We start from the raw sequence: 24732 nt of genomic DNA on the forward strand, positions 1-24732 counted from the left end.
GGCTGGGAGGTGTGTGTGGCTCCAGGAGGGGCAGGGTGAGTCAGCGCTAGGCTGAATGGGATATCAGTGCTGGGAGTAGTGGGCGGAGTAATCCCCTGACTCTGAATAGGAGTGTGCCTGCCCTGTACAATGCTGTCTCCACCCCCTGTGGTGTGTCTGATCACCTAGCCCCTACCTGACAAAGGGGGAGAGGAGCTTGCAAAACAAAGTGCTCCAAATCCCCCCTGAACCAGTTGCATCTGGTTCCCCCATGCCCTGCACTACAGACAAAGGAAATGTTGGTATAAATATAGGGGCTGTGACCCCATGAAAATGTTCAGTTCTGTGCTATTTCTGGACCTTCGGGGGCTTGCTGCTGCTGGGGACCGGGAGGAACCACCATGGGGGCTTGCCTCCCTGCTGGAGGCCTCTGTGTGCTGGCCTCCCTGGGCCCAGCTATGCCCCTTGGACTTATTCTTTCTCATGCAGGATTTTGCGCCTCGTGAGCGCTATGCTTTATTTTAATTTTCCCCAATAGAAGGAGAAGAGCGTATGGGCTGCGCAGCGCTGTGCTGTGCTGTGCTGCAGCCCCTTTCAGAGGGAATCCCGACGTAGGGATTTCCCCGAGGTACCTCATGGAGCGGGTGCTCACCCCACATTCTTTTCATGCTGAGCAGGAGCCCACCCCGCTTTATAGGTGTCTGGAATGGCGGGTTCCCACCCCGCATCGTGTACCTTGTGATTCGGCGGATGCCCATCCCACCACTAGGTTTGTATAATAATGGGAGCCTACCCCATAATGGCCGAGAATCACCGTTGCAGCCGGGACGACAATCGGAAGTAAGGCAGAGTTGCTAGGTGTTCGGCGGAACAAGGACAGGAAGTCCAGCCCGCCGCTGGGAAAGCCGTCTGGAGCCTCGCGGGCTCTGCAGCCAAGTCCCAGGTCCCAGGAGGGGGCCCGGGTGAAGTGCGGAGAGGAGCGGGCATGGCGGAGCCAACAAGGCCTCCCCAGCAAGAGAGAAGACCAGGAGCAGTCTTCGTAGGACCACCAGTGAGAGGAAACGAAGTCTGCACACAGCGAAGTCCCGGTGAGTGGGCACTGAATTGGACAGCAATGTTGAATCCGAGGCACAGTGTCGGTGCCTGAGCGGTCCCGCCACGATGGGGCAGGTTTTTAGAGCCACGTGGGGGTCCAGGGCCCCCTTTATGAGTAGTGTCACAGCTGCTCAGCAGTAGCGGGGAGCTGCAACGTAGGGGGCCATTTCTGTTTCTTGAGAAGTCCCAGAGTGGGACTTGGGGGTGATTTATCGATGGGTCCCCGGAGTGGGGCCCCAAATGCACTGCAGGTGCCAGTGCTAATTCTGTTCGCCCAGCTGCCCGGTGAGAGCGCAGGCAGCTGCAACATTTGGGGGCACATTTGCTGTGGAGAGTCCCGGTGGGGGGGACTCAAGGCCAGGATTGCCAGTGCCCATTGTGTTCTTCAGTTGTGCCACTGTAGCGGCCAACTGCCACATTGGAGGGCACAGTGAGTGCCAGTGATGATCCCAGCTGTACGGCAATTAGCGTCAGCTGCACCGTTTAGGTCTGCGCAATGGCGCACATTGTGAGGTTGCTGCGTTGGCAGTCACAAGCCCTGACTTTGCTGGACATTGGGCATTTGAGCCCTGCGAGAAGGCCAGTTGGCCTGGTGTCATAGGTAGGATGTTGAAAGGGCGCAAGGCCCTCAGGTGATGTGTGCACCTGGTAGTGGTGTTACTGTGGTGCACTTCTGAGTTCCTGCCTGAGATGTATTATGTGGTGCTATGAAATGTGATTCATGTCGTGAGAGTTATGCACCGTGAGTTATGCCTCTATTGTGGTTTATGTTATGAGGCTTTGCATAATGCGTTTTATGTGATGTGATTTATTCATCCTGATTTATGCCTCTAATGATGTTTAGGGTCATGAGGTTATTGCATAATGTTTTATGCGGGTGAGGCCTAATGCGTAAGGGGTTGTACTTAGGAGGATGTCTAATGGTAATATGAGAATGCTTAGGTCATTATGGTACCAGTAGTTATTGGTTGTGTTATTTGATTATTATGTGTCCTACATTTGCTGAGTTCACCTTGTGATGGTGCTGACAGTGGTCCCAGTGGCCCTGTCGGGTGTACATAATCCCCTGTAGATATTGCCCAGTGCCGTTGGCACAGTGTAAATGTGTGATTACGATTCTGTGTGTTTATGATAATACAAAGGCAATTTTTTATATAACCTTGTGTGGAGTTTCTTTTGTGGTGTGCTTAGTGTGTTGCTGCTGTGTGTGTGTGTTGCGCAAACGCTTTACACATTGCCTCTGAGATAAGCCTGACTGCTCGTGCCAAGCTACCAAGGGGGTGAGCAGGGGTTGTCTGCAGTGTGTAACTCCCTTGCCCTGACTAGAGTGGTAGATTCTGCCTGGCTTTGGCACAAGCCTTAGCCAACCAGAAATCCCATTTCTAACAGTTGGTCTGTCCCAGTATTTATACAAATAACAATTTCAATAGCACTATTTTATTTCTTTTATAGCTCTACACAACCCAATGCAGGGTATCAGAGCTCTTTACGTAATATACACATTATACATTGACAATAAATTATGTACATGTGTAAATCAATGTACAAGATGAGTTGCATGAGACAGGGTTGCAAGGTGTATGAGTCAGATGTCCTTCATAGCTCACTGTGCTATATTACAAGGATTACAATGTATGAACTGCAGGAAACAAAAGGATCTCTGTGTTAAAAGCAGTAACCCACTTTACCATCAACATAAAATAAAAATCTGCCATCTGCATGTTACGTGATGTGATTTGCAGGAGATACATTAAACTTATACTACTTTGATTCAAATATGGGACTTCACCAAACACATATCTCTACAACAAACCCATTAAACTCCAGAGTTATTTCACCATTATTACTATTCCCTGAGATTTACTGGGCACCTTTATAGCAGATGTCTTAACCCAATAAAATATTTTTAAATGTAGACTTTGTAACCAATAGGCATAACAGATGTACTGCCATGCTTCTCTGTGTTTCCCATTTCTTTGTGGCAGGGCTTAAAAAAAATGCATTAGTTGAGGCCCAGATTTGGCAGCCGGATTGCACCACTTTTTTGTCACAACTCTGACACCAAATATCATTTGTTAAATTGCATAATGTGCTTTAATGTACTCATGATATACCTGATAATCATATGTGTGAGGTCTTAATATCTGATGTCACTTCTTGTGATGTCACTTCCAGTGAGGTCACTTCCTGTGATGTCACATGCAATGTCACGCATATACAATTGTGATGATACTGCCTAACCTGGTTAGTCCCTCCACTTCTTTTTTAGGATTTGTGCCCTGAACTTGAGTGAGGGAGACGCCTACCTCTACTGTTCAGGCCTGTCAAGTGAATTAGAATACTTGCTTGATCACTAGTTGAGTATGGATCCCCCGGAGAAAACAAGGCCCAAGCAGGATGCACCCTATCTGCTCAGCGGAGCGACTGCTCCATAGTTTAGTGTTTTGCTTACTCGATAAAGTCTGCCTCGCAGGGCTCTTCTTCTCTAGGTCAATATAGGGCGTGGCACAAGTAGCCTTCAGTGGAGCCTGATTAGCGGAGCACATTACAGAGCCAGATGTGTGTTCAAGGGGACCAGATGCAAGATTATTCGCAACACTAGTTTCTTTTGTGGTACGAGTTGCTGCAGGCCGGTACTACTTAGACAAATTATCAGTCATTTTAGGTCTCCGACCTCAGCCCTTAATTTGATGGAAACTTCCAGCAATATCATGTGGGGCGGGTCGTCGCAACATCGACGGGGGCCCTGTAATCTTTTGGGGGTTCAGGAAGTACAAGAGACCCAGGTAAGTCCACAAGGAGGGACAAACGGTTTGCATACGGAATAGTGACGAAGGCGGCAGGTGAAGTAAGATGTAGTGAGTCTTAGTGAGTGTGCACAGTGCCAATGACAGTATCTGATTGAGTAGGGTCTTAGTCATTTTTTTTCCTAGTCGTTTTCCCTTTGTAATATATACAAAGTGTGGAGGGTTGATTCTTGGACGTGCCTGGTTGGGGCGTCTTGGATCAGTCAATATAATAGGTTCCCCCTCTTTAAGAGGAGGTCGAATTCTCTCATTCTACAATTATTTGGTGGTTGAAGGCTTTGTTATGTTTTGTAGAGCCTTGTACCAATTTGAATGCCTTGCGCTTATCCATTTCCAAAAAAGTTAAACAAAATTATGTAATTGATAGAAGGTTAAGATTGGTAAAACAAGTTCAAATGTCAGATCGATAAAAATAATGGTGACACAAGTAGGAGCCTGCAACTTCCAAGGTGTCTGATAAAGTTTCAAAGATTGTGCACCAGCAGGGGATTACACAGGTAGAGCTTGGCAATTGCTAGTAGTGTGGGTATCTAAGGGATTAAATCAGTACCTTTTGATGCATTCCAGGAACCAAGGAGGGGGGGGGGTGGTGGCCCAGCCTAGCCTCCTCTAGTTGCTGGCAGGTGTGGACAGGCTCACCCATGTACCAGGCTTCGCCCGGGCGCATATCGCACGATGGGACAGCAGCGCACTTAAATAGCCCAGGTTGGAGGCAGCTGGGATGCCGGAATGGGCTTATGGGACAGGGTTTGCACGTCAGCATTACTCCCCACAGGCAAATGTGAGGTGTACAAAGTGCCAGGTAGTTTATCCTCCACCAAAGGGAACAGGAAGCAGGCCGTCAATCACCCTAGCGGCAAGATGGTACGATGCAGCAGTCTGTGCAACCCTACACCGTGGGTCAGCATGGCACTTAAATAGCACTGGTTGACGGCAATTGCAATGCCAGAAAGGGCTTATGGGATGGGTAGTCCTGTTGCAGGGATTCTGCTCTAGAACAGGACCATGAAGCATCAGCATGTAGAGACTGAGTCATCCTAGTTCCTCAGTATCCATGAACCCGAGTCTGACTAGCTTTAGTGCCTCACTTGTCCTCCTAACCATACCAGAGAAACAAGTGAATTTGCTCCCCAAAACATAATACTCTCGACCCTCTCAGGAATCGCGGTAACAGGACACACCCTTTTGGTCTCTCACTGGTACTTGTCCACAAAAAATTAACAAGAGATACAAAGGAGGTTTAATAATATTTATTAAACTATTGTGCTCTGAAATACAGTATACTTGCCACAATTAGAAAACAAAGGCATAATAAAAATATTGTAAGCATAGTCAATAATCCATTTACCATGAAGAGTGCTGTCATTTTATGAAACAGAATAACCTAAAGCCCCTCTCCTGCGAGTAAAGTTAAATGATTATATGAAAGATCTCTGGGATTATCAGAAGACCCCATACCTTAGCATACATAGATGAACACTGTACATCTCAGCGGATGCAGTATTCTTGTCTCAGAATTTCCATTCCATGTGTCTGTTTGTGGCTCATGTACTCATCTATATGCTAGGACATGTGTGCACATAAACAACAGCCGCATTCTTGTTTTATGTCCAGGTGCTAGTGCCTGGCCAGAAAGAATAACAAGGGACTTTGTTGTTTCACCTTGTCGTTGATGCTCAGAATAAATCCCAGGAAAAAAGACATAACGAGAAAACATATGCAGGTTTTATGTGAAAGTACAATGTGGCACAAAAGCAAACATGTTTTTATAGTAACGTCTGCAAAGGACAATGAGGCCTACAACGAGCACAGCTTTAACATAGGGAAAACTACAATGGGCCATGCAGAAAACACACAACAGTCCTCATTTCGCATGCCAGCGGCACTTGGCATTGGCAAATCCTAGCTGTCCAAAGTGCCAGGTAGTGTATCCTCCACTGAAAGGAACCAGGAGCAGGCAGTTAATCACCCAAGCGGCAAGATGGTATGATGTAGCAGTCGGCGCGGTCCCCATGCCGCGGGACAGCAATGTGCTTAAATAGTGCTAGTTTGTGGCAGATGGGATACCAAAAAGGGCATATGGCACAAGTAGTTGTCATCAATTTCACACCTCCGTGGCATTCCCCACAAGTGAATCCGAGATGACCATAGTCCCAGGAAGGGCAGGCTGTCAATCACTCCAGTGGCAAGATGGTACTGTGTAGTTCTCAGTGTTAAGTGCTGTACCCCATTGCCTCAAGTTAAGCTTAACTGCTCTGTGCTAAGCTACCAGAGGGTTTACCACAAGTTAATTTAGGGTTAGCTTATGACTGTACCCTGACAGAGAATTGAGGTTGCTGCTTGGGTAGAGTTTCACCCCACTCAACCAGTAACCCAATTTCTTATAGCAGCACACAGTGGACTAGCGCTACAGTAGAGGAGAAGAGTACCATATCTTGGTAGATATGGTGTATTTCGGCTCTCTCCCTTTCATGCAATGCAGTGCAACAAGTGCAGCAAGTGAGTGAAATGTTACTAAATCAGCTCCATTATGTCAATAAAAGCAATTGATGGTGCAGAAAATTGCATCACCATTAATGTGGTACATTTACTATTACATTTTAAAACACTGGTCATGCAGCAAATACATTTGTTATGAAATGTTTCATGAATTGTTCAAATGATAGGCTCCATATATTTATAGTCTACATGATTTAAGCATCAGGCCATTATGCATATTCCCTTATCGCAATACACTGAGAGGCAATTCTCCTATATTTTCATGAAACTCACCACAGCAACCAAAGTTGCTGCACTACGTTTCGTGAAAGAAGGAGCAAAAAAAAAAACATTTCTCCTACAATATGGCACTGCAGCTTTCTTTCCAAGCGTTTGCACACTTTCTGGCTGCTAAGCGCCATGTGCACACCTTTGCACTATAGTGCAAAGGTGTCTGAATGATCTAGGATAGGTTTTGTACCAGTACAAAAGACTATGCTTGTAATTACTTACTTTCAGACTTTTTCCAATTTTAATGTGCTATACAGCTCAGGATACACCATACTGATCAAAAAGTGTGTAGAAAAGATAACTTTTCTCCTTTGCCCCTACCTCAAGGGGGCATACTTTTTTGGCTGCAAAGTCCTGTCTGCAAACATTAGTAGATAGGGCTTTGAGTCAAAAACTATGAGTGGTATAATTGAAACGCCCATGCACCACCGAGGGGATGACCCCTTGACACATAGTAGTGCAAAAAAAAAAAGCGCACAGCACTGCTTTGTATAATTTAGGCAACTTTCCAACACAAAGGGAAATTTGCAATGGTTTTGTCACTTTTAGTAATTGCACCAGCACAAGGTGTTGTTGGCATGGAGTCTTGAATCCCACTCCTGTTGTTAGGGTTATTGAGACAAAGTAGTGAGCTCTTGCATCAATTGTTTGGAATAATGAATTATTACTTAGAAAAAGGTTACTCCAGAAGTCCCCATTAACAGGGAAACATCTACCTATGTGGATAGCCAGGCACCAACTAGTAGCAAAGCAACCACTACATACCATTGGCACCCATCAGAAATAGTGACAACTTCATGGGGCAGCATCATGCAGGACATCTGACAGAACACACGTGCATACAAGATACTACATTTATTATTTTCTAATCATCTATGTTAACTTTACAGTGAGCAAACACTTCTCATTCCCTCTATTCTGGTTGGTACAAGTGACGATATGACATTTTTTATCAGTTGGTGCACATTTCATGATGCTACTTATATCTGAGACTAAGGTGATAGGTTTGTCAAATTCCGAATTTGGCACGACTTTGCAAAATGAGCAAAGAGTGCTAAAAAATATTAAATGTTCATCTGGAAACGGCATGAGCACAAACTGATGATTAGGGCATATGAAATACTGAAAAGCGAGTACACGGTTGCAGATAGGGAAGGCTGCAATAACTATTGGTGCAGGTTGTTCACAACAAGGCCCATGCCTTTAGTGCCTATATAGTTTTAGTGTATCTTCCATGATCGTGTGCTTTTTTTGTCTGCTATCTCGCAGTACAGTTCCCTTACTGGGGCACAGGACAAGTTGATAGATGAAGAAGGAAAAAAAAAACCTTTCCCAAAGGTAGTGATAGAGTGGAAAGAGTCCAAAATAAAATTTCCAATACCAGTTCAACCTGGCTTCAGCTCCACACCAAATTCTTCTTCTAGGTAACAGATCTTTGCCGCTGTTTTTGAATGGAAGCTATATCAATTCATATCAATCCGTATTTAATTTTATCGGTTCTTAAGTTCAGTTAATAATGAAAGTATCAAATTGGTTTCAAAAACCTTTATTCTTACAAAGAGATCAGTAAAATTATTTTTGTTTTTATTCAATTAGGAAGTAAGATAAATTAGTTTACAGAAAAATATGTTTAGAATCAATAATAATGCAAGATGATAATTAATCCTTATTCTAATTAAAGGTCCAGAATCAAAAGTTAATACAACCCATAAAGAGTTCAAAAGAAGAGTGAGATCAAAGGAGGATAAAGTTTGAAATCAAATTAAGTAGTTCAATTCCCCATAAAGAGAAGTTCATGAAAATCAGCAGTCTCAATATCCGAAGAGCATCAACATACAGTTGCAGTAGCTTTCTGCACAACTAAATTCTCAACAGAGAAATATGAGAAAACAGATGCAGGAGTAGCTGTAGGAGTCAAGGATAGTAATAGGAACGTTGTGAGTCTAGGAGCATCATCTCCAAAGTGGCAGGCAACCGCAACAGCTGTTGGCAGTAGCCGTCAGCATTAGTAGTAGTAGAAATAGCAGAATCCCCTGTAACTATAAACACAAACTAATATAAACGACAAGAACACAGTTAGCTAAGATTGTTGCAGGTTAGATCACTTCTATCCAATGAAAATACATTTTTCAATTGTGAGCAGGCTTTGTTCTTTCTTTCTGATACAAAAAAAACACAGGAAGGTGACAGTCTACTATCAAATATGTAAAAGACATCACTTAACAGTTGTGTTTCTGGAGGCATTAACCTTGGTTCCCAGGGAAGCTTAATGCGTAGACTATTCTATAATTTCTTCAATGTTTCACTGAGTGACAATGCACTATTCAAAAGACAGTAACAATTGCTTTCAGATTTCTAATTAGGTACTACTTTTCGCATTTCATGTAAGTGAGAGTCATTATTAAATTATGCGATTTTCTATTCAGCAATATGTGAACACAAGATAGATAGGAAGTTCAAGCCTAGTGCAAACAAGAACATGTTGCATAAGAAAGATAATTCATGATGAAACCAGAACATGCTGCAGTTATGACTTAGGGCCTGATTTAGATCTTTGCAGATCTGGTCCTGCCATCGCTTTTCTGTCAAATTCTTTGCCCGGCTACTAGGTGGTCCGTCCGTTCTATTTAGATGTTGGTGGATCTATGGATGATAGTCCGTTCGAGTGCTGCCATCTCTGCCAGAATTTTCCATCCCCATTGATGGCATCATAGGCAAAAGCGGCTATCAGAGGGAGTACAGCCCATTTCTCTGCCAGGACAATTACGATATGTCTTCCTGCTGATGTAACTGCGGCTGGTAAACCTCCACACCTGAGTTGGCGGTGTTAAAGGTATATAAGGTAGAAATGTACCTTTTTTCTTTTTCCACCTCTGTTGCCAACATGAACCCTATCGTGCCAGTCATTCCTTTGCTTCTGCTTCTCGACCACAAAGGCTATCAACCCTGTCATCACCGAAATCAAAGTTAAGCATCTTTTTTTAGTTGTTTCTGTTTGCATTGTCTGTTTGCATTAGCTCTGGACTTGTGCGTTTTGAAATGTCTCTTACAACCAATATTTAACTACTCTGTAATGCATATGAGTGTAATGCTGTCATTTAAGAAATTTAAAGAAACACATCTGCATAATGTTATTGTATTTTTACATTTTGTGCAAGCTCTCTTCATGATAATGGACCCATACTAAAATTGACATCAATCAAAAAAATTAAAAGTGATTATGCAGGTGTGTTTAGATAATTTTTATAAACTACAAAATCAGAATCATGTGCATTACACATTATTGGGACAAATGAAATATAATATAATGTTGAAATTGCACTAGGCAAGGTGTAACTTTATTTTTAAATATGTGTAAAAACAATGTTCTAAACTTGAATTTGTTAGATATTTATTAATGTTGACTATCCCCTTGTCTAGTGCGTTTCCTGTATTTTAATAATTTTCAAATGCCTCATTATGTTGTGAGGTGTAATGCATATGTGTTTATTTTTATCACTTACCAAGTCAAGATATGTACTCAGACCTGTTTGAGGACTGGAGATACAATTCAGAAAGGAGTTCCTTTAAGCTCATGGAAATGCTCATAACCCATGGCAAGCGACGCATGGAGGAACAGACAGTGATTAGAGAATTACTCCTGAATGAGATTGAGATGGTGAAAGAAAAAGATGTTAAAGCTCTCCTTAAGAAAACGGAAGAACGCATCGGGAAGCGTGGAGAAGAGACAAGGATGCATAAGCCTCACAATTTTAATAGGGACACACTTGACTATCAGTTGGGGAAGATCTATACTTTCTCACAGAACTATGAGCCTTTGAGAGCCAAGAAAAGATTTAATACGGTGGGTAGTACCACTGTAGACATCAATGATACAGATGGAAGCTCTGAACCAGGGTCCTCAGCAGACAAAGCACTCAACGTGGCAGGGGCAGAAATCTGGTCGGGGCGAGGCAATACAAAACAAGGACCGGCAAAAGAAAAAGGCAAGGCTGCCAAGCAAACTTAGAATTAACATCCTCCGGTATGTCGGAAGTGGATGTCAATAACAATGTCATCAACATCTCGGATGTTCCCATTACATCTGGCCAATTGAAGATTTTGAACTATGGCTTAAGCTTTTGCTCCTCGGTGGGACCTGAATTTGTGAATCTCAGTTTTGAGGCCTACTAATTTGTCAGGAAATTGAAACTACACAAACACTTCATAATGATGAGTTCTGTAAATAGGGCAAATATAAACCATCCTGACCCTACCACAATGCAATTCTCTGTTAGTGACACCCCTGTGATACTAGAAGTATAGTTCAGTGCAAGGACATATTCTGATTAATGTAGCCATCAGATGAATGTTGGTGGATTTGCCTTTTAAGACACATTTTTTTACCTTGGGTTAAACATTTCTTTTATTTAAAACTGTATGTAAATGAGCATTGGCACTATAATTGGGTTTGTGCAATAATGCACTGTTCTAGTAGGATTGTCGTTTATTTGAACTTTCTTGGAGGATTCGAGTTATGGTATTTAAGGTATGGACAACCCCATTTGATAATTGTCATCTATTGCATGCACTGGAACTTTACTCAACAATGATAATTGTGAATGGGTTTGTGCAATATCCATTGAAGTTACCCTCCGAAGATGCTTTGAATATATGCGTTAGCACTTTATTTAGCAATGATGCTTTTAGGTGGGTTTATAGATTATTTATTATAGTTGCCTATTGGAGACGTTCTTAGTAGATGCATGGGCACTTTCTTTGAGCATTTGGCACTTTAATCGAAGATGTGCAATATTTAATTGAGGTACAAAAATGGTGGCAAATGACAATATGATTGACTGAATAAAAAAAAGCAAAAAAAGTTTTTTTTTGTGTTAAATCGAAATCTACCTTGCATGAATTGAAAATTAATTCATATGGTGCAGCTCCAATATGGCGGATGTTCTGAGACACTACTGTGATGGTATGTAAAGTAGTTCAATAAATCAATCAATCAGGAGTTTGTTAAACGCGACTACTCACCAGTAAGGGTCTCAAGGCGCTAGGGGGGGGGGGTGCAGGATCCATTTCATTAAGGAGGGGGTCTGTCGAAGAGCCAGGTTTTGAGGTTTCGTGCGAAGATGGGGAGCAATGTTGTCTGTCTGAGGTGGAGCGGAAGGGTGTTCCAGGTTTTGGCTGTGAGGAAGGAGAAGGAGCAGCCTCTTGATCTGGTCTTTCAGGTGCGGGGGACCGTGACAATGGAGAGCTGAGCTGAGCTGATCATAGGGTCCTTTGAGGTGCGTGGAATTTGAGTCGGCTGTTTAGGTATGCTGGTCCGGTGCCATGGAGTGCCTTGTGTGCGTGGGTAAGTATCTTGAAGGTGATTCTCGCCTCGACGGGGAGCCAGTGGAGTGTGCGCAGGTGCTGGGAGATGTGGCAGTGTCTTGGCAGGTTGAGGATCAGTCTTGCGACGGCGATCTGGATGTTCTGTAGCTTGCAGGTAAGGTTTTTGTTTATTCTGGCGTAGAGTGCGTTGCCGTTGTTGAGTCTGCTGGTGACCAGGGTGTGAGTGACGGTCTTTCTGTGTTCAAGGGGGATCCATTTGAAGGTCTTACGAAGGATGAGGAGGGTGTGTAAGCAGGAAGACGAGACGGAGTTGATCTGGCGGTCCATTTGAAGCTCTGAGTCTAGGATGATTCCCAGGTTGCATGTGTGGGGGTTGGCGGATTTCCGAGGGTGGAGGGCCACCAGGTGTTGCTCCAGGTGTCGGGGTTTGGGCCAATGATGAGTACTTCTGTTTTATTGGTGTTTAGTTGTAGGAAGCTGTTTTTCATCCATTTGGCGACGGCTTCCATGCCTTCTTGAAAGTTGTGTCTGGCGGTGCTGAATTTGTTGGATAGGGAGAGAATGAGTTGGGTGTCGTCTGCAAATGACACAATGTTGAGTTCGTAGGCTCCGACGATGGGGGCGAGCGGAGCCATGTAGACGTTGAAGAGCGTCGGGCTGAGGGAGGAGCCCTGGGGTACTCCGCAGGTGGTCGGTGTAGGGTCTGAGAGGAAAGGGGGGAGTCTGACCCGCTGCAATCTGCCAGAGAGGAAGGAGCGGATCCAATCGAGGGCCTTGTCCTGGATTCCTGCATCGTGGAGTCTGCATATTAGGGGGCTGTGAGAGACTGTGTCGAACGCCACTCAGAGGTCGAGGAGGATGAGGGCTACTGTTTCTGCTTTGTCCAGTAGGGTGCGAATGTCGTCTGTTGCAGCGAGGAGGGCGGTTTCCATACTGTGTTTTTTTCTGAAGCCGGATGGGGAGGAGTCGAGAATGTTGTGCTCTTCGATGAATGTGGCGAGTTGGCTGTTGATGGCTTTCTGTGATGACTTTCGCTGTAAACGGGAACAGGGAGTTGGTCTGTGGGGGTGTGCCGAGGGTTTCTTCAGGAGGGGGTTGATCTTGGCGTGTTTCCAGTTGTCGGGGAATGAGTCGGTCGCCAGGGAGCAGTTGATGGTGTGGTGGAGCATGCGTGCGATGGTGTCGGCGGCTCTGTTGAAGATGTGGTGGGGGAAGGGGTCCGTGGGGGCCCCTGAGTGGATTGACTTCATTGTCTTCAGTGTGTCTTCGGTTGTGAGGGCTGTCCAGGTGTCAGTAGCTGGTTTCCGGGTGTCTGGGGCAGTTGGTGAGAGTTCAGTGTGTTGGTTGTCTTCATCGAAGTTGTCGTAGATGCTCTTGATTTTGTGGTGGAAGAAGGTGCTGAGTTTGTCACAGAGGTCTTGTGAGGGAGGGATGTCAGTGAACTCGCTGGTGGGTTGGGCAAACTCCTTGATGATGTTGAAGAGTTCCTTGCTGTCGTGTGCCTGGGTGGAGATTCTGACTTTGATCGCTTTTTTCCTCGTTTCTCTGATGAGTTGGTGGTGGGCTTTGGTGGCGGCTCTGAAGTTGTTGTCCTCTTCTATGGATTTGGTGTTCCTCCAGGCTTTTTCAAGTCGGCGGCAAGTGCGTCTGGACTCTCAAAGTTGGGTGGTGAACCTTCTGGCTTTCTTGGCACGGGTATTGTTGCTTTTCTTTAGGGGGGCTATGGTGTTGGCACTATCCGCGATTCATCTGTGCAGGGGTCAGGCTGCAGTGTTGGGGGTCGTCGTTTTCTGTGATGGTTGGGGTGGAGTTGTTGGGTGAGGAGGTGAGCTCGTCGTTGGTGATTTTGGTCCAGTTTCTTCGTGGGAGCAGGTGTTGGTATCTGTGGATAGTAGGTGTTCGGAAGGTGAAGTGGACACAACGATGGTCGGTCCATGGAATTCGGTAGAGTGGCTGAAGGTGATGGAATTTCCTGTAATGAAAATGGGGTTGAGGGTGTGTCCTGCTGAGTGCGTGGGCTCGGTCACGATCTGTCAAAGTCCAATGCTGTGGAGGTTGTCGAGGAGGGATGCGGTTTTGGGGTCCAGTTGGTTGTCGAGGTGGAAATTGAAATCTCTGAGCAGGGTGTAGTTGGTGGATGCGATGGCCTGCGGGACAGATATTAACATCATATCTGATGATGGATAAAACAAGTATAAAAACAAACAAGGGGGGCAGATGGCCGATGCTAATATCTAATCATTTTCCTACCAAGTAATCACGTTTATAAAATGTCAGTGCAATAAGTTTTAACAGCTCCATTTCAATATGCATATACTGACTAGATAAATCCTTTGAAGCGAACCCTATGTGTAAATGCATAATAAGAAAACACATAAAAATTCCTGTAGATCGTATATATGAACAAAGTCTCAGCATAGCACCAAGTGATACATCATATAAAACATTCTCTCTAAGATGACATCCAAGGAGAATATTAAAAACAGTCTAAAAGAACAACCCCTAATGGAAACCAGCTAGAGTATCTGGAGTCACCACAATTAAAAATCAAAGATAAAAACTATGGCAAGTACCAGACCCCAACCAGTCCAAGGTAGCTGCTCTAAAAAAAACTGTTATAAAAACAGTCCTTTTTTCATTGACTATATTGCATGATGTTTTACACATAGCAGCAGAGAGTGGAATCAAGTGTTTACATTTTTACACAAAATTGTATTGTTACCTGTTACAAAAAATTGTGGAGGTCCTCTCCTGTATTTAAACCATTGGGGATCCTAGTATCAATGAGTAAAATGTATTTTGATTCCAGTTGTCTTAATTGTTTTTCCCTGTTCCCTCCTCTAAAATTTTTAGGTACTGAATCAATAACAAAATAGCTCAAATCATTTAACTTGTTGTCATGTACTAGTTTAAAATGACGAGCTACTGGATAACTCTGGTCTGAATTCACTATTGCCCTTAAATGTTGCGGAATGCGGTTTAATACTTGTAATTTGGTGCTACCAGTATATTTTAATTTACAAGTACATTCAAGTACATATACCACATAATCTGTACGACATGTGAACAGTCCTGTTTTTATGATCGGAACAGGGTCAAATGTGCTGCTGTATTAATGCCAAATTTGCAAGCCCGACATGTAATACACTTATGAAAGCCTATTTTCTTAGATAACCAATTAGTAGCGTTTGTCATCTCAGGACTAGATTTAACTGGGGCATCCCTCATAGAGGGTGCCCGTCTAAAGGTGATAAGAGGCTGATCAGGTAGTATCGGAGATAAAGTTATATCAGTTTTGAGTATGGGCCAATGTTTGTTAATAATGCCCCTAACCTTTCTCTCCTCATTACTAAATTTGGTTATCATTCTTATTTGATCATTTTCTAAGCCAATATCATTATTGCCAACAACAAGTTCTTTTCTTCTCCCCTTGGTGGTAATATCTAAACATTGCTTTCTAGTGTTCTTGTTGGCCCTTATCTTAGCCTGTTCTAACAATTTAGGACCATATCCTCGGGCTATAAATCTATTTTGTGCTTGTGTTTGGCATTCAACAAGATCTTTGTCGGAGCTACAAATTCTCTGCATTCTTAAAAATTCCCCATATGGAATACTTTTGATTAGATGACCTGGATGAGAGCTGCTCGCATGAAGTATAGCATTGCCTGTTGTAGATTTTCTGTGCAGTTTAGTCTGTATTGTATTGTTGTCAATATAGATCTCTACATCTAGAAATTGTACATTGTGTTGACTGATATCTGCACTACACTGTAAATTCAGATCATTAACATTGATAATTTTTACAAATTCAATGGCAGATTCAGGAGATCCTTTCTAAATCATGCATACGTCATCAATAAAACGCTAGAATTCCACCACATGAGAGTCAAACAGTTCTCCATGGGTGCCCCTGAGGACATGTTCCTCCCACCAGCCTACATGCAAGCATGCGTAGCTGGGGGAGAAACATGCCCCAATCGCTACACCACGAAGTTGCTGGAAGACTTCATATATAATTGTTATTTAAACACAATTCTATCATTTTCAAGGTCAATTCATTGTGTTGGCGGTATTTGATATTGCGTTTATCTAAAAAGTGTTTTACTGCTTTGAGTCCGTCCGCATGATGGATACTAGTATAAAGAGTACAAATGTTCATTACAACAAATACATAGTCATCTTTCCATTGGATAGCATTGAGTTTAGATAAAAAATGTCCTGTGTCTTTGATAAAAGATGGAAGGCTTTCTATATATTCATGGAGAAAGTGGTCTACATACTTGGATAGCGGTTCAAGGAGACTTCGTTGGGCCGATATTATTGGACGGCCTGGTATTGGTATTACCTTCTTATGTATTTTTGGGATGAAATACAGAGTCGGAATGATCGGAAAATCGTTTTTCAAAAAATTAAATTCCTGTTTACTTAACGAACCATCCCTTTTCCATTTTCCCAATTCCTTAACCACTTTCTCTTTTGTATGTCTGATGTCATTGAATGTACCTTTCCTGTGGCAAGTATTGTCATTAAGATGTCGACCTGCTTCCTCCATGTACAAGTTTCGTGGCCAAATTACGATGTTGCCACCTTTGTCTGATTTATTGATGATCAGGTTGGAATTGTTTTTAAGCTTGCGCATCAAATTTGAATATTGTATTTCCATATATTTATATCTTTTTCTTTAGCGCAGCGTATTGAAATTCAAAACTTTAAGATCTTCAATAACAACATCATTAAAAGCATCTATAGCATCTTTCGGCATCATTGGAATGAAAGTTGAAGGAGGCCGAAAAGGACTAGTACAGGGAGAATTGCTTGCAATGCTCATTGCCAATAGATTATCTTGCGTAGACTCTACAGCATTATCATCTTCATTGTTCAATGCATGTATGGTTCGTAATAAATTGGTATCAGAAACTTGAAATTTGCTAATGGGTCGTTTGATGCTGGTAGCCACAATGGCCTGTTCTTGTGCTTTGTTCAATTTATAATGTTTTTTCAATTTAAGTTTACGAATACATTTAAAAACATCAATACGAGATTGAATGTAGTTGAAAGAGTTTTGTGGACAAAAAGATAAACCCAGTGATAGTAGTTGTGATTCTGCCTTTGTGAGGACTGTATCTGATAGATTTACCACCGTGTTGTCAGGAGTGGTAGACAGTGGGGACGTATTTACCATTTTTTCCCCCCTCTGCCCCTCTTGGTATATTCTCGCGCGCTGGCTTATTCTCCTTTGTTGCCTACGCTTGTTGTTCCTTATACGTTTTTCTTCAAATGTTGTGGTCGTGGCCGTAGAGTTTGTCGGCGGTCCTCTACTAAAAAACCAAGTGCCTCAGATGGTGTATATTTGTTGCATTGGGTTTGAATTGAATTCATGTTGGATCCATTGTCATCTGATTCGGTGCTACTCACCACTGAGCTAATATCAGTATCTGATTGCATGACATCAGAAGTATTTTGAGCCACAATTGTAGGGTTTGTTGGATTTTTAGAAACTAATGCCTGTCTTTTAACTGTCGAATTTTCACGTAAACGTGAATATTCTACCTGTCTCATAGTCACGTTTATCACGTGCAAATTTGAATATCTTGCGTGATTTGTTTCCTCATGTTTTATTAAACCGCCATTAATTTCTTCCCTGCTTTTCTTAATAAAATCTTTGAGCTCATGTTGTTCTAATTCCTGATTAACATTGTCAATCTCTTTCATTATCTCATTACTATCAATCTCTGCATATTTAATTAATATGGAGACCATGTTCATTGAGGCCTCTAAATTATTTTTGGCCCATTCTTTGAGCATCATGGGATTTGGGTTCTCAAAAGATGGAGCTATGAGAACCCTCAATCCCCGTGGCACTCTACCCACTTCTCTATATTGTTCTAGTGAGCGCTTCTCCCACCATTTAGTAATTTCAGTGCGGAGTAATTTCTCCAATTTGCGCATAGTCACTTTGATGTCATTGGTGCTTGTGTTTTCCACATATGTGTTTTGAGGCCCTTCATCCAGATTAGGTAGATTTGAAAAAAAAAGCATCGGCCACCGCCTCCCGGGTCCGAAGCGTTACCGCTGACGACGCCACAATGACTGGGAGATTCAGTTAAAGCATACAGACACAACTTGCTCTCTTGAAGTATGTGCTGTCTCTATAGCACTATCCTTTTACCCGAAACAGTTGGTACTGCTTGAAAGCGTGTCACAGCTTACCCCAAAGTTCCTCGGTTGTCTTGCTGGGGTCCTCCGACTCCGTTGAAATCCCAAGGCTTCCCTGGTTCAGTCGCGTTCCTCGCTCAGCAAGTTTTGTCCACGGGAGGCTGGCTCCAAAACTACCCTTTCCGAGTTCCGGTTGAAATCACATCGGCGAAGTCGGCCGCACAAAAAGCCAACCACAAATTAAAAGGAGGGTCCGTAAAGGTGGAAATGTCCGTATTCCGCCAAATTAGTATGAAACAAAACACTCCTGGATTACCACGATGCTTGGTAACTCGAACACAGGTACGGACCACAGCAGTGCAAATTTGATTATTTCAGCTTTATTTCGCCCAGTCAATCAGTCAGCATGACACGTTTCGGCCGCGTCGCCGCAGCCTTAATCACATGACACCATGGAACAGAGATGGGCTATTTGTAATGGTTCCCTTAACAACTGTAGGTCACATGAACAGGGGATACTGGTAGAGCTAGAAAACATACTACTATGTAGTAAATTTGTTTCCTAAATTTCTCAATCGATGTTTATGTAAATAATTGTTATAAATAGTATAAATACCACAATTTGACATAAATAGACAGTTATTAAAAATATATAAATAAAACCAAGTGATTATTGATTTTGTGCCTATGACAAAATGAGAAATACTGCTCAATTCCAATAAATCCTTATATGAAAAGACCACAAATGGTGAGGGAAAGTGCAAGTGCATAAAATTAATCTAATGAGTGCAAAATTATCCATGCGTGACAGATATTAACATCATATCTGATGATGGATAAAACAAGTATAAAAAAAACAAGGGGGGCAGATGGCCGATGCTACTATCTGATCATTTCCTACCAAGTAATCACATTTATAAAATGTCAGTGCAATAAGTTTTAACAGCTCCATTTCAATATGCATATACTGACTCGATAAATCCTTTGAAGCGAACCCTATGTGTAAATGCATAATAAGAAAACACATAAATTAAATTAAAAAGTCTCAGCATAGCACCAAGTGATACATCATATAAAACCTTCTCTCTAAAATGCCATCCAAGGAGAATATTAAAAACAGTCTAAAAGAACAACCCCTAATGGAAACCAGCTAGAGTATCTGGAGTCACCACAATTAAAAACCCAAATTAAAAACTATGGCAAGTACCAGACCCCAACCATTCCAAGGGAGCTGCTCTAAAAAACTTTTTTTAAAAACCAGTCCTTTTTTCATTGACTATATTGCATGATGTTTTACACATAGCAGCAGAGAGTGGAATCAAGTTTTTACCATTTTACAGAAAATTGTATTATTACCTGTTTACAAAAAATTGTGGAGGTCCTCTCCTGTATTTAAACCGTTGGGGATCCTAGTATCAAGGAGTAAAATGTATTTTGATTCCAGTTGTTTTAATTGTTTTTCCCTGTTCCCTCCTCTCAAATTTTTAGGTACTGAATCAATAACAAAATAGCTCAAATCATTTAACTTGTTGTCATATATTAGTTTAAAATGACGAGCTACTGGATAACTCTGGTCTGAATTCACTATTGCCCTTAAATGTTGCAGAATGCAGATGAATACTTGTAATTTGGTGCTACCAATATATTTTAATTTACAAGTACATTCAAGTACATATACCGCATAATCTGTACGACATGTGAACAGTCCTTTTATTATGATCGGAACAGGGTCATATGTGCTGCTGTATTCTGTTGTATTATATATATATATATATATATATATATATATATATATATATATATATATATATATATATATATATATATAGATATATATATATATATTACCTACTAGTAGGTGTTTATAGTAAGATCCTTGTTCCTATTCAAAAAGCTTTTTTTCTTTTGCCAATATCTTTAGCGCCGGTTGATGAATCTTCACAAAATTTTCATAACTAATGGTTCACTCAGGTCAGCTGCTGTGACTTGTCAAGCATGGGCCGAGAAAAGAGGGGGGTCCCAAAACGCGTTTTCCCTATGCTAATTTCCTTAGGAAGTTTTGGAATAGGCTACAGCCCGAACTGCTGAATGAAATTACACCAAATTTGGCAAAAAGGTAGCTCTTGGTTCAGAAAGCGACCTTTTTGTTAAATGGTGTAAATCCGTTCAGTAGTTCCTGAGCAATTGAAAAAATAAAAATATTGATATCTGAGCACCGAGGAGGGTTTGCGAACCCTCCCGAGCACGAGTTTCATTCTGATAAGCTGCCAACACTTCAAACCAGAATGTGTTGGCAGCCATCTTGTGACTCGAGAAAAGAGTAAAAAAAAGATGAAAAACAAGAAAAGTGGCGGGTAGAAACACCCTGACCCCATAGGCCAGGTCAGGGTAGTCCCACAAGGACCCTCAGGGCCAAAAAAAGCATTTTTAGAAAAAGAAAAAAAAATCAGTCCAATTTTGCGCTGGCTGCGCGAATCCGGCCGAGAAAATTTAAAAAACCAAGAACGCGCCAGGGAGGACGTTTGCAGAGTGGTGGGCAAAGGAGGCGTGGCCTGGTATGAGAACTTAGCAATCCTGCTTTGTGGTACTTACTGGAGTTAATAGGAGGGGTAGTTGACCCCATGGATGTCCTTGGGGGTCAACTACCCCTCTTGTTACCTCCAGTAAGTCCCACACAGTAGGATTGCTAAGATGTCTTTGGAGGCCACGCCCCCTTTCTCCACCACTCTGTAAACGCGCCTCCTGCAAGACTATGGGATGGGGGATGAAGTCCACTCTACTCCTGATGGACTTTGCGGGCCAAGCAATGGCTTACACACCAAATGACAGACTGATACAGACCTTTACACAGTTTAGTCACTAACCCATGCACTGAGTAAGACATGTTTAATCATTCACTTAAACAGTCAGTCATGCACCTACTAAATCATCCATACAGATACTCATACACCCACTCATTCTTCAATACACCTTGGCATATATATATATATATATTCACTGAAAAAACCATAGGTTTCACACATGTTATAGTTAGCGGAAATTTTACTGATAAAAAACCAATGAAATTGCCCCGTTATAGTTAGTGCTGGCAACTATAACTCACGCGACCGCAATCCTCTGCTGATGCTAATACTGTATTTAGACACTTATTTGCCCATGTCTTCTTCCATACATTTTTAGCTATACATATATTACAAATATTTTTTTTTATAAAGACACATATGTCATCAGCAGAAGATTGCGGTCGCGTGAGTTATAGTTGCCAGCACTAACTATAACGGGGCAATTTCATTGGTTTTTTATCAGTAAAATTTCCGCTAACTATAACATGTGTGAAACCTATGGTTTTTTCAGTGAATTTGCAAGGTTTTTTAAATGCTAATTCCTAACTATAACGTGTGTGAAACCTATGGTTTTTTCAGTGAATTTGTACGGTTTTTTAAATGCTAAGTTACTTTACGCCATTCGAGGCGTGCGCGCCCACTTAATGCAGTGCGTTCCGTGCACGGTTTTTATCAACTTTAATAAGCCCTGTACATTTGGTGGCCTTCGGCCACCAAAAGCACAGGGGGTGGGGTCAATGTGGATAGTGTTTTTTTTATTTCGATTTTATAATTTCATGTTGCCAAAATATAGTTTTTTTACTGATGTAATGAGCCCTGTACATTTGGTGGCCGACGGCCACCAAAAGCACAGGGGGTGGGGTAAGTGTGGATAGTGTTTTTTTTATTTCTATTTTTTACCGTACGCTTACGGTAAGCGTACGGTAAGCGTACTCGGCGAAATTGCCGAAAAAAAAATAAAACCGTTTTTGCTCTTGGGGGATGTTTGGGGACTCCCTCAACATGACTATGTGGGAGGGAGTTGTCAAAACAGCCCCGTAACATGTTTTTGGGCATCATGTTTGATAAATAACACTCAGTGCGAGAGACAAAATGGCGGACGCCGCTTCCTGGTTTCGGCCGATTCGAATGTTTACTAAGATCTAAGAGCCAATCAGAATCGCGCTCGCGCACGCCACCGTACGCGTACGGTAAGCGTACGGTAAGCGTACCGTAAGCGGGCTCAGATATATATATTGATTTAAAGGCTATTTTCTCAGAATCTACTGAACAGATTTACACCAAACCTACAAAAGGCACTTCCTTGACATAGGGACTACCTCTCTGCCAAATTTCTAGTAATTCTGTTCAGCCGTTCGGGCTGTAGCTCTGTCTAAAGGTCCTATGGAAAAATGCATGGAAAAAACGTGTTTTGGGACCCCCCTTTTATCTCAGCCCCCGCTTGACGAATCCCCCCGAGACTTTCAGGGTGGGAGCAGAGCGTAGCGCCCCACCTATTTTGAGAAATTCGCGAGGATTCATCGACCGGCGCCAAAGGTATTCAAAATAGAATGTTGCGGATTTCCTATGGAAAAGGGGTCCTAACTATAACTACCTACTGGCGACCGCCAGTAGGTAATATATATATATATATATATATATATATATATATATATATATATATATATATATATATATATATATATATATATATATATATATATATATATATATATATATATCCTCAGGAAAACGCGCGCTTCCTCCAGCAGCGTCAAACGGGCCACACCAACAGTGCTTTCAACCAGTTCTTTTATTTAAAAAAGCCAAAACAGGCATTACGCGTTTCGAGTCCTGCGACCCTTAATCATATGCCATTAGCTGCAATTACGGTGGGTTTGTTAGCTTTTAAAACATAGCTTGTTAAACATTGAGAAAGGACAATACTCCCAGATTAAAGGAACAGTTTCATTTTTAAGTGTTCAAAATTGCATCAGTTATTTACATATTCTTTAAGCAGCGAGGGTAAGTACAGTCTTTTCATTTTTCTTTAGGTTAATCCTTTAAACCCTAAGTGGTTTGTATTCAATGTGTCCCATCGTTGCCAAATTCATTTCACTATTAGCTTTGTTTTCGGGACTTCATCTCCCACAATGCTTCACATCTGTCCTTTATTGCTTTACTGGTTCCCAAGGTCGATTTTGGCAAAATTTCACTGGCTTAACTCTGTCCTGAGTGCAATACATGCTATACAAGGAAAGTTCCATACCTCGGCCACAGTTCATGACAGGGAAATCCCACTACCACCGTATTCTTAGGCAGCTTACAGTTCGCCTTTCAAAGTGATATCCAGCACAAAGTGCATAGGAACATTCCTCTTGCAAATCCTGGCTGCAAAAAAGTACACATCCCAAGTTCAGGCGGGCCTCACACACTGGCCATCAGAGCTTCGTCCATGCTCAATATCGCAGCCGGTGGGCATTCCTACATAAGCTTTCAACTTCCACAAAACCCCTGACATCGGGAATGCCTCTACCTCTCGGATTCGGGGCCCGGTTGAGGTGTGTCAGACACCTCTTAACAATCCTCAGGAAAACACGCGCTTCCTCCAGCAGCGTCAAATGGGCCACACCAACAGTGCTTTCAACCAGTTCTTTTATTTAAAAAAGCCAAAACAGGCATTACGCGTTTCGAGTCCTATATATAAATATATATTGCAGGGTCGGGGGCCCCCGTCGACAGAAGATTGTTTTGGATTTAATTAGGGGGGCATGACCTGCTTGCTTCTACATGCTGGAAGAGGATTGAACCTAAAAGTGCGTGAGTTTTGAAGCAAGAAAGGGAGAAGGGAGAGGTATTCACTTCTTCCTGGCAATTCCGGACATATGCACGTTTGCATGAAAAGATTTGAAATGTGGCAGCTGGACAGAAAATGAGGTCGGTGAATAAATGCTGCTAATAATGAATTTTAAACTGCACGTGACACTTTATTTTGCATTGAAGCAAGAGATAAATTAAAAGACTTTGTGGTTCTAAAATAACGCTATTAAGCAAAAATGGAATGGATGCCACAACACAGCAAGCTTCTCGAGGCAGTAATAATGCATTGTGGGACTTGCATGCACTAAGCAAAGTCACGTGGGGACATGGACATAAAGGCACCTGTGTCTGGTTACCTCTTTACCTATGATTAAGGCATTCTGCTGAAACGCGTCAGGTTTATGTACCTGCAGCCACATTTTGCACTAAAATAAACGCTGCTAAAGCTCCGTGAATTGGCCTCAGCAAACTTTGTTGTGTATCTGATTACCAGGAGTTTCTGTCCCTGTAGCTGAGGCCGCCCTGCAGGGTCGGGGGCCCCCGTCGACAGAAGATTGTTTTGGATTTAATTAGGGGGGCATGACCTGCTTGCTTCTACATGCTGGAAGAGGATTGAACCTAAAAGTGCGTGAGTTTTGAAGCAAGAAAGGGAGAAGGGAGAGGTATTCACTTCTTCCTGGCAATTCCGGACATATGCACGTTTGCATGAAAAGATTTGAAATGTGGCAGCTGGACAGAAAATGAGGTCGGTGAATAAATGCTGCTAATAATGAATTTTAAACTGCACGTGACACTTTATTTTGCATTGAAGCAAGAGATAAATTAAAAGACTTTGTGGTTCTAAAATAACGCTATTAAGCAAAAATGGAATGGATGCCACAACACAGCAAGCTTCTCGAGGCAGTAATAATGCATTGTGGGACTTGCATGCACTAAGCAAAGTCACGTGGGGACATGGA

Source organism: Triturus cristatus, chromosome 2_2 (assembly GCF_964204655.1).
Source record: "Triturus cristatus chromosome 2_2, aTriCri1.1, whole genome shotgun sequence".
Taxonomy (NCBI): Eukaryota; Metazoa; Chordata; class Amphibia; order Caudata; family Salamandridae; genus Triturus; species Triturus cristatus.